Here is an 11,845-nt window from a genome sequence, read left to right on the forward strand (position 1 = left end):
TCCGTGTTCTGAGGCTGCTCCAAGTACCACCACAGACCTGTAGTTACTGCAACCCCGCTATCGGTCCTAGAGTTTCTCCAGCTCCTCCATCACAGCCTGTGGTTGCCTCCAGTCCTGCGGAAGGCCCTGTAGTTTCAGCAGTCCTCAAGACAGGCACCAGAGTCAATTCATTCCAATTGATTCCTATTCCAATCCATGCTGATTGGAGGCCATCCAGTTGGCTTTAAATACTGCCACATGAGCGAAGTGACCAATGCTCTATCTCTGCACTTAATCATGAATGGTGGAAAATACTCCATGCGAGTGGTTACAACCATACAAGTTGTGCAACAGGCAGTGCAGAGGCAAACCCTTCATGTCTGCTGCATTGTGGAAAGGTATTGCCACCCACATGGCGAACGTGATTACAGAGGTACATTCTGTAAGATGCTTACAATTCCAAGAGTTAAGCCACTGAATGACATCTAAACAACCAGCAGGTAGGTAAAGCTGCTTGGATTAAAATGGTTTAGGTAGCTCTGGGCAGGTGACATACAAGTGTGTTATTTACAGTCCAATATGCCTAAGGAAGGCAGCACATCTTAAAGCCCATCTGAAGTTCCTGTATCCCAATGCATGGATCATGGGAAATAAGCAAGAGCAGGAAACCACAGCATTGAAAATTACAACAAAGTAACCTATTTGTTCTCATGGAAATGTGGTGAGAAGATTCACACAACTGGAACATGGCAGTCAAGAGCCACAAGCTGTTTACAAGAGTTAGACAGAAAAGAATGGTCAAGGTCTCACCCATAAGGAAGAGCTGAGAAAGTACAGACCCATGAGCCTCATGTCTTTGCTGGGGAAGGTCAGGGAACACATCCTCTCAGAAGCCACGTTAAAACACTTGCAAGAAAAGAAGGTGATCTGACACAGCCAGCATTGCTTCAGCAAGGGCAGATCCCGTCTGACCGATCTGGTGTACTTCTATGGTGGAGTAAGAGCATTATTGCACACATGAAGAGTAAGTGCTGTCATCCGGTTGGACTTGCGCAAGGCTTTTGATATGGTCCCACACAACCTCCTTATGGGTGCGTTGGAGAGGAACGGATCTGAAGGTTGGGCCATTCAGTGGATAAGGAATTGGTTGGATGCTCACAGCAATAGAATTGTGGTCAAGAGTGTTATGTTCATTTGGAAAGCAGTGATGAATGGTGTCCCCCTAGAGGTCTGTCTGAGGTCCAGTGCTCTTCAACATCTCTATCAATGGATTGAGTGGGATGAAGTGCACCCTCAGCAATTTTGCCGATGACACTTGTGTGCATAATACAGTTGATGCAAGAGATGGTAGGGATGCTCTTCAAAGGACCTGGGATGCTCTCCAAAGGACCTGGAAGAGCTTAAGAAGTGAGTCCATGTGAAGTGAATGAGGTTCAACGTGTCCATGAGGTGGACTTGGACGTGGGTCAGGTCCTTTCCGAGTATGATTACAGTCTGGGAGGATACTAACTGAGAGCAGCCCTGTGAAGACGGACTTGAAGTTTCAGGTGCACAGAGAGGCAAGCCATACATGCATGCTTGCAGCAGAGATGATGAACTGTACTTTGGTCTTCATGAAAAGAGAGGTGGCAAGCAGGGTGAGTGAGGCGATTGTCCCCCTCTGCTTTGCTCTTATGAGGACCCACCTGGAATATTTTGTCCTGGTTTGTGCCTACCAACACTGACATGGAATGAATGGAACAAAACCAGAGAAGGTCTGAAGATGATCAGAAAGTCAGAGCATCTCTGCTATGGAGAGGAAAACTAAGGCAGACTGACTTGTTCAGCCTAGAGGAAGATCACATTGTGGCTTTCCCGTACATAAATGAGCTTACAAACAGGAGGGAGATTGACATTTTAATCCCTTCCCTTCCCTTCTGCTGATACCTGTGAGACTGCGGGTCCCAACTACTGTTAAAAGGACCACAGTGGGATTCACAGATGATCAACATGAACATTCCTGAGTGCTAACTCTTGAGTGCTCAGGCACTTCCCATGAGGGCGCTATTTGCCTGGTTGCAGAGAGATGCTCCCCTTGGCACCAGTCACACTCTTCTGGGAGCTCACAGCTGAGGCTTCACAAAGAAGCAGTGTAATGGTATAAGCAATAGATCTCTGACAGGAGCATCTGTGCTTGTCTCAAGCCACCTGACACCTCACAGAGTACCACATGCTGATGGTACCCTGAATCTCCCAGGGCTCTGAGGCAGATCTGAGTACCAAAACAAGACCCAGCCTAACCATAAGGCAGAAGGCATGTGAATGTGGTCAAAGCTCAGTAGATCAGATGCAGGAGAGCATGCAAGCATTTCAGGTTGGATATTGCAGACAATTTTTTCTCACAATGTGTAGTAATGCACTGCCAGATTGTTTACTGGGCACGGTAGGTTGATGGTTGGACTTGATGATCCATTCCAACCTTAATTTTTCTATGATAAGAGATCTATGAATAGCTCTCCCCCTGCTCAGGATGCCTTTACGAGGAGATCCTTGCTTCTTGACATGGTTTAGGCAAGTGAATCACTGATACCAGGATTACAGCAAAGTGTACAATCCCTTCTGTGTCCTAGGAGATCTGAGAGCATTGTTGTGTAATGCCACACTTCAGTGTATGCGCAAGGCAGGATATGTTTGTCATATCAGGGAAGAAAGCTGACTTTCGAAAAGGAAAGAATTAGAACCCTGGAACCATAAGGCGTGCTGATATACCCACTGTGAAGAAAACAATATCAGTGTTCTGTCCTGAAACAGTATTATTACATAAGATGACACAATGTCAACTTATTGTCACAACCCATATAGGAGGCAGTAACCTTCTGATCCCTGACCATACAGCACCACGAAGCAGAGTACTGTCTCATACACAACAAGTTGCAGAAACCACTGAAGGAGGGATGAGTTGGGCCAATGTACAGAAGTGAAGGCCATCCAGCTGGCTCTAGATATTGCCAAATGAGAGAAGTGATGGGTGCTTTGTCATTAATCTCACTCATGAATGGTGGAAGACACTCCCTGGAAGTGGTTACAACCATGGAAGCAGAGTTTATGGCAACAAGGAGGCAAACCCACCAGGTCTACTGCATTGAGGAAAGATACTGCTGCCCATGTAGAGAACACGATTAGGAAAGTATACCACGTAGGATGCACTCGCACCCAAGAGTTACACTACTAAACAACAAGAAAGGAACCAGCAGCTGGATAAAGCTGCTAGGACTGAAGTGGTTCAGGTAGCTTTGGACAGGCAAACTAGTGCTATGTTATATACAGACTCATGTACCTATTTTTCCTTTCACACACTTCTACATCTGAGGATGAAGAACAACGTGTCATTTGTGAATTGAAGGCAGAGTGGGAAGTGTCTTGGGAAGCTCTCCTCCACCTGGGTCTGTCCCCAGCCACAGTGGAATCAATACTGAGGCTACAATAAGCAAGGTTATGGACCCACTCTCCTCTCTGTGAAGTGCCAAGATCCTCTCAGGAGCATAAGTTCCTGATATGGATCCCAGGTGTCACTGTCATTTTTGCATGACATGAATGAGGAGATGTGTATGGCAAAAGAAAACAATGACTGTGCCTTCTTACAGGATGCAAGCACTCCAGAGCAAAGAAGAAAAAATAAAGAGGCTCAGCCCTTGTAACAACTGCTCAAGAGACATGCAATCTCTATGGAGAGAGATGCTACTCCCTTTTCTGCCAGCCCTGAAATGAGGGTGATAAGGGGTGGATCCAGGCTCCTCCCCTTCCAGTCACTCAGGTACATTGCTTGCACCTGAGTTCCCTGGCTTAGCCATCCCTTCTCACTTGGCGCTCAACCATTGGTTCAGGGTGTGATCTAGCAATTCCTCTGCAAGGCCTGTTCCCATTTTTTTCTACTCAACCATTTGGCCTATGGTTTATTTTACTAGAAATTTCTCTGTTGCTAATAACTATAGTTATTTGTGAGTTGGTAACAATGCCAATTGGATGGATGTGTTGCATGCATGGAAAGAAGGAAGAAAGGAAGGAAGGGAAAGATAAAAAACTGTCTTGGTCTCTGTCACGGAATTAACTAGATCAGTTTATGCCCGTGACAGGGGGCAGTAGGCCCCTGCCCTCCCCACCCCCCACCTGGGCCCACAAAATGGGAAGGAAGGGGGAAAAGGAAAAAACAGCGGCAACAATCTATGGAGGTAAACTTATTTTACTAACTATGATATTGGAATACAAAATAATACAATATAATACAATCTAATTGAAATTGAGACTAATAAATCAACTAAGATATGAGAGAGAGTTCCCGAGACCGAGTCAAACCTGAAAAAGCTTGGAACGGCTAGGAAAGCACCCTCCAGCACCCACTGCCAGGCAGTAAGAGATCCCATGACTTCCGTAATGTATAGGGATAGGTACGTAGAGTTAGAGCATTAACACTTTAATTCCAGTACATGATGTTTTGATGTGGAATATTGAAAATCAAATAAGCAAAAACCAAAACCATGACATTCCACCCCTTATTCTACATCACTACATCACGCTTAATATATATATATATACATATACAAACAAACAAAATGATTAAAAATGCATCACACGCACACGTCTATATACATATACATACACATGGAATTACTGTCTGCACTCCCCCAGCATCAAATTTCCTTGTGGTACACATTGAACATCCCCATTTTCCTGCATTACCCACCAAGTGGATCCAGGTCCCTGGGCAAAAACAGTACCGCGGAGAGGTTTGCCCTTTCCAGAAGCTGGAAGAACCCAAACTGCTTTTCCCAACATGCTCTTTACATGTATTACAGGGACCTTATCTCCCTTGACAGTATGTAGGGAGCTAGCAGGACCATCACGATTGATAGATCCTCTGGTATTGACTAACCAGGTGGCTTCTGCCAAATGCTTCTCCCAGTGCTTAAATGTTCCGCCACCCATTGCTTTCAGCATTGTTTTTAACAACCCATTGTATCGTTCGATTTTACCAGAGGCTGGTGCATGATAGGGAATATGGTAAATCCACTCAATGCCATGATCTTTGGCCCAAGTATTTACAAGAGAATTTTTGAAATGAGTCCCATTATCTGACTCAATTCTTTCTGGGGTGCCATGTCGCCACAGGACTTGTTTCTCAAGACCTCATATGGTGTTTCGGGCGGTAGCATGGGGTACTGCATATGTTTCAAGCCACCCAGTGGTTGCCTCTACCATGGTAAGCACATAACACTTACCACTGCGGGATCGTGGCAAGGTGATATAATCAACCTGCCATGCCTCCCCATATTTATACTTTTGCCATCGCCCTTCCTCCCAGAGTGGTTTCATCTTCTTGGCTTGTTTGATTATAGCGCATGTTTCACAGTCATGAATAACTTGTGCAATAGCATCCACAGTTAAGTCCACCCCTCGGTCTCTAGCCCACTTATATGTTGCATCTCTCCCCTGATGGCCCGAGGTCTCATGAGCCCACCGAGCTAGAAATAATTCACCCTTGTTCTGCCAGTCCAGGTCTATCTGAGCCACCTCAATTTTGGCAGCTCGATCTACCTGATGGTTATTTTGCTGTTCTTCAGTAGCCCGACTCTTGGGCACATGAGCATCTACATGGCGAACCTTTATGACCATATTCTTTATTCGGGCAGCAATATCTTTCCACAGTTCAGCAGCCCAAATAGGTTTACCCCTTCTTTGCCAGTTATTTTGCTCCCACTGCTGTAACCACCCCCACAAAGCATTTGCCACCATCCATGAGTCAGTATAAAGATAAAGCATTGGCCACCTCTCTCGTTCAGCCACATCCAAGGCCAGTTGGACAGCCTTTACCTCTGCAAATTGGCTTGATTCTCCTTTCCCTTCAGTGGCCTCTGCAACTTGTCGTGTAGGGCTCCACACAGCAGATTTCCATCTGCGATGCTTTCCCACAATACGACACGATCCATCAGTGAACAGGGCATACTTTCTTTCATTTTCTGGTAATTCGTTGTATGGTGGGGCCTCTTTAGCTCGTGATACTTCTTCTGCTGGTGTTCCAAACTTTTTACCTTCAGGCCAGTCCATGATGACCTCTAGGATTCCTGGACGGCTGAGGTTCCCCATCCACGCTCTCTGCGTAATCAACGCAATCCACTTACTCCAAGTGGCATCAGTTGCGTGATGGGTGGGGGGAACCTTTCCTTTAAACATCCAGTTCAACACTGGTAGTCGAGGTGCCAGAAGGAGCTGTGTTTCAGTACCGACCACTTCAGAAGCAGCCCGAACCCCCTCATACGCGGCTAAGATCTCCTTTTCAGTTGGAGTGTAGCCCTCTTCCGACCCCTTGTAGGCCCGACTCCAGAATCCCAGGGGTCGGCCTCGGGTCTCTCCTGAGGCTCTCTGCCACAAACTCCAAGTGGGGCCTTTCTCTCCAGCAGCAGTGTAGAGGATGTTCTTTATATCCTGCCCTGTCCGTACTGGCCCTAAGGCCACGGCACGGGCTATCTCTTGCTTAATCTGTTCAAAAGCTGCTGCTGCTCGGGGTCCCATGTAAACTCATTCTTCATTCGCGTCACATGATAAAGGGGGTTTACAATGAAGCTATAGTTTGGAACATGCATTCTCCAAAAGCCCACTACACCCAAAAAAGATTGTGTCTCTTTCTTACTAGTGGGTGGAGACATAGCGGTGATTTTGTTGATCACATCTGTCGGGATGTGACGACGGCCATCTTGCCACTTTATACCTAGGAACTGAATCTCCTGAGCAGGTCCTTTCACTTTGCTACGCTTAATAGCAAAACCAGCACGCAGAAGAATCTGGATTATTCGCTCTCCTTTTGTGAAGACTTCTTCTGCTGTATCGCCCCACACAACGATATCATCAATGTACTGCAAGTGCTCAGGGGCACTGCCCTGTTCTAATGCAGTTTGGATCAACCCGTGGCAAATGGTTGGGCTGTGTTTCCACCCCTGGGGCAAACGGTTCCAAGTATACTGAACACCCCTCCAGGTGAAAGCGAACTGTGGCCTACATTCTTTGGCCAAAGGAATGGAGAAAAAGGCATTAGCAATGTCAGTGGTGGCATACCATTTGGCTGCTTTTGATTCCAGTTCATACTGGAGTTCTAACATGTCCGGCACAGCAGCACTCAGTGGGGGTGTGACCTCATTCAGGCCACGATAGTCCACCGTCAGCCTCCATTCTCCGCTGGCTTTACGCACTGGCCATATGGGGCTGTTAAAAGGCGAGTGAGTTTTGCTGATCACTCCCTGACTCTCTAGTTGACGAATCAACTTATGAATGGGGAGCAAGGAATCCCTGTTGGTGCGGTACTGCCGTCTGTGCACCGTTTTTGTAGCAATTGGTACCTGTTGCTCTTTTACTTGTAGCAACCCCACAACAGACGGATCTTCTGACAGGCCAGGCAAAACAGACAGCTGCTTAATGTTGTTTGTGTCTACAGCAGCTATTCCAAAGGCCCATCGATACCCCTTAGGATCCTTGAAATGCCCCCTTCTGAGGTAATCAATACCAAGTATACATGGAGCCCCTGGACCAGTCACAATAGGGTGCTTTTGCCAGTTCCTACCAGTGAGGCTTATCTCGGCCTCCAACACAGTCAATTCTTGAGAGCCCCCAGTCACCCCAGAAATATGGATTGATTCTGTCCCTTCATAAGTCGAGGGCATCAGAGTGCACTGTGCACCGGGTATCCACCAATGCCTTATATTTCAGTGGTTCTGATGTGCCAGGCCATCGGATCCACACAGTCCAATAAACTCTATTATCCCTTTCCCCCCCCTGACTGAGGGCAGGGCCCCTCTATTCATTACCTGTGGTAACCGGAGCAACTGCACTGGCGGTTGATCTGCCTTGTAATTCTCTCACCCGTGCTCGTAGTACATGAGTAGCTTGGTCGTGCCACTTCCTCATGTCTTCTCCATGGTCACGTAAGTAACGCCACAAGGCAAGTCGCGATGTAGGATTCCTTCCTGGAGCTGGAGAGCGTTTGCCTCTAACAGCTGAGATTTTTGATTTTGCACCTGAGAAGGAGGGTTCATTGTCTTTAGTTAGTTCGATCCGTATTAGTTTCATCAGCTCCTTCATTAGACTCTTTTGACTATTCTGATCTTCATCAAGCGTTTCTGATACTTCTACAGGTTTGTCACGATTCATCAGTGAAGACATTTGCTCTTGCATTTTATTCAGTTGCTCCGTCATTTGTGAGATGGCGGCGATGGCGGCGTGAGTTGGGGGTAGCTGTTGTTCATAGCTTTGGAGCATAAGAATCAATTCATAAACTAAGGGGCTTCTCTGTTGGTCCTGGTATCTGTCAGATGCTGCCAGTAGTGCAGAAGCGTATCTGGCTGGTGCTGTTGATGTGAGTTGCTGCCACATTTCACGCGTTGTTCTCACTCTCTCAGGGTCATGGCCTTGTGGGTCGTTAAAAACACAGTTCGGGTCATACAACATTTCCACCACAGCTATTTCCCTCAAATACTGGATACCCTGTTCATCTGTATCCCATCTTTTCGTCACAGGCTTCAAGCCGATTTGAAGGGGTACCTTTCCTTCACAGCTGTTAATACTCGTTCCCAGAGGGAGGCAGCCCCATCCAGACATCGACTAATTCCTCTGTCAATAGCTGGATCTCTGGCAATGGCTCCTAGTTGGCGGGCTTCATTACCATCTAGAGACAAGCTACTGGCCCCGTCGTCCCAACAGCGAACTAACCAGGAAACGATACTTTCATTTGGGCGCCGTGTAAATTCCTTTCTTGAGCCTTGGATTTCAGTCATCTTCAGAGGCCGACGAGTAGTAATAGAAACTTCCTCTTCATCACTCTCTTCTGCATGTCTCTTAGTTTTTCCTTTTGCCTTTCTTGATGTTGGTGGTTTCGAGGAGGGCCCCTCACCTGGATCTTCCTCCACCTCCTCCTCCTCTTCTTCTTTTTTTCCGTTCTAGACGTGAGGACACTCGTTTCCATTTCTTGCCCTCCACAGGGGCAACTGATATTGTTACTGGTGTCTCCTGTAATTGATCAGATTTGACTCCCCCTTTGGCTTGAACCTCAGCTCGGAAACTCTCTCTCTCCAAAACAGTATTATATAGGGCACGGTAAGCACAAGCCAAACCCCAAATAAGTTGTACCTCCTTAGATTTACCTAAGCCGCACTGCCCCTGTTTCAAATACTGGCTAAGTTTCTGGGGATCCCACAGGTGCTCAAGAGTGAAATCCCATGACATTGCGGGTCCCCATGCTTCTAAGATTTTTCCTAAACCTCTCCATATTCCCTGCCAGTCAGCATTCTCTGGTTCTGGAGGAGACTCCTTCTGCTTACTATTCCTGTATAGGACTACATTCAGGGAGAGTGATATGAACAGGACTGTTACGACCACAAGCATGAGAGTTAACTCAGCATTGGAAAAACGTCTGATAAACCAAAAGGAAAACCTGGAAACTGGTTTGAACATCGTGTGGTTTGTAAAATTAGCTATTCCATCTGGGATGTAGTTGCTTGTGAAATTAGCCATTCCATCCGGGATGCAAGTGTCAAAATTCATATTAAACATTGCATATAGGTACCAAGATAGGTACCATACAGGCGTCTCCGTCAGTGCCCATATGTAGTTATATATGTACACAAGTCCACAACAAGTAATGATGACATTGATGATTCGCCAGTAGGTCGCGAGAAACACCATAGCTTTTAATCCCTTACTCAGCACTCCCACAAAAAAGAGTGGGTTCATCGCTGGTTTCTGCTCAAAAAGGGTTTATGAATTGAAACTAACAAGAGGGGGGGGAAAGGAAAAAAAAGGCACTACCCAGACTAAGCAGTGCTCAAAGTTTACAAATATCCCAGAATACTGGCAGTACGCCTGGTCTTTCAAGGTCAAGTTTCCCAGCACAAAACCTGAACTACTGATAATGCTCCCTAACGAAGCTCTCTAAGAGCAGAGAGCGAGATTCGTTCTAAGAGCCAAAAAGCAAAAACCAAAAACAAAAGGCAGCTATGCCCGCATTCTCCACCAAAATCTGTCACGGAATTAACTAGATCAGTTTATGCCCGTGACAGGGGGCAGTAGGCCCCTGCCCTCCCCACCCCCCACCTGGGCCCACAAAATGGGAAGGAAGGGGGAAAAGGAAAAAACAGCGGCAACAATCTATGGAGGTAAACTTATTTTACTAACTATGATATTGGAATACAAAATAATACAATATAATACAATCTAATTGAAATTGAGACTAATAAATCAACTAAGATATGAGAGAGAGTTCCCGAGACCGAGTCAAACCTGAAAAAGCTTGGAACGGCTAGGAAAGCACCCTCCAGCACCCACTGCCAGGCAGTAAGAGACCGCCCCCCCTGGAAGGGTCAGATCCCATGACTTCCGTAATGTATAGGGATAGGTACGTAGAGTTAGAGCATTAACACTTTAATTCCAGTACATGATGTTTTGATGTGGAATATTGAAAATCAAATAAGCAAAAACCAAAACCAAGACAGTCTCAGATGCTATTGAGCCTGTCATGCTTCCAAGCCAAAGGAATGTAAGAGCACAAACAATGGCTTCATCGGAGTGATGTTGAGGGTCAGCCTTTGCATTAACAAGAAGAGACTCCCATACCTGGTAAAGCTGGAGAGCTACTCTATCTTGCTTTTTCAAGAAGATTCAGCGAATTTGCAAAGAGTGGACCGGAAAACATCTAGAGAATTCATATCCTTTGAAATGATGCTGAAGGATTGAGAGCACAGGCAATGTTCTCCTTCCTCAGAGTTGTTTGAAAGGAATTAGGGAGGGAACCTTTAAGAAGGTAACGCATCTTGAAGTCCACCTGAAGTTCCTGTATCACAATGCAGGCATCATGGGAAATAAGCAGGAGCTGGAAGCCACAACTTCAAAAATTAGAAAAGTATTACCTATTTGTTATCACGGAAATGTGGTGAGAAGTTTCCCACAGCTGGAACACTGCAGTCAAGAGCCTCGATCTGTTCACAAGTGTTAGGCAGGAAAGGATGGGAGAGGGTGTTATTCACTAGGAAAACTTGGGAGACTCCAGACCCATGAGTCTCATGTCTGTGCTGGAAAAGAGCAGGGAACAGGTCTTCTCGGAAGCCTTGTTAAGTCACAAGCAAGAAAAGAAGGTGATCTGACACAGGCAGCGCTGGCTTCACCAAGAGCAGATCATGCCTGACTAATGTGGTGTACTTCTGTGATGGAGTATGAGCATCAGTGGTTGAAGGAAGAGCAAGTGATGTCATCCCCATGAACTTGTGCAAGGCTTTTGACGTGGTCCTACACAACCTCCTTATCTCTAAGTTGGAGAGGTATGAATCTATAGGATGAGCTGTTCAGTGGATAAGGAATTGAATTGGTTGGACGGTCACAGCCATAAGACAGTGGTCAAGAGCACTACATCCAGGTGGAAACAGGTGACGAGTGGTGTCCACCTGTGATCTGTCCTGTCTCCAACATCTCTATCAGTGAACTGAGACAGTGGGATCAGATGCACCCTCAGCAAGTCCGCAGATGACACTTATCTGAGAGGTACAGTTGATGCAAGAGATGGTAGGAATGCTCTCCAAAGGACCTGGACAAGCTTGAGAAGTGAGTCCACATGAATCGAATGAGGTTCAACATGTCCATGAGGTGGACCTGGACTTTGGTCAGGTTCTTCCCGAGTATGATTACAGTCTGGGAGAAGAACTACTTGAGAGCAGCCCTGTGGAGACTCCGAGCTTCAGGTGCACAAAAATCTTGACATGAGCTGTAACTGTGTGTTTGCCACCCATATAACCAACTATATTGTGGGCTCCATCAGAAGAGACATGGCAAGCAGGGTGAGGGAGGTGATTGTCCC

The sequence above is a fragment of the Phasianus colchicus genome, chromosome 15 (genome assembly GCF_987193195.1).
Source record: "Phasianus colchicus chromosome 15, bPhaCol1.hap1.1, whole genome shotgun sequence".
In the NCBI taxonomy this organism is placed as follows: domain Eukaryota; kingdom Metazoa; phylum Chordata; class Aves; order Galliformes; family Phasianidae; genus Phasianus; species Phasianus colchicus.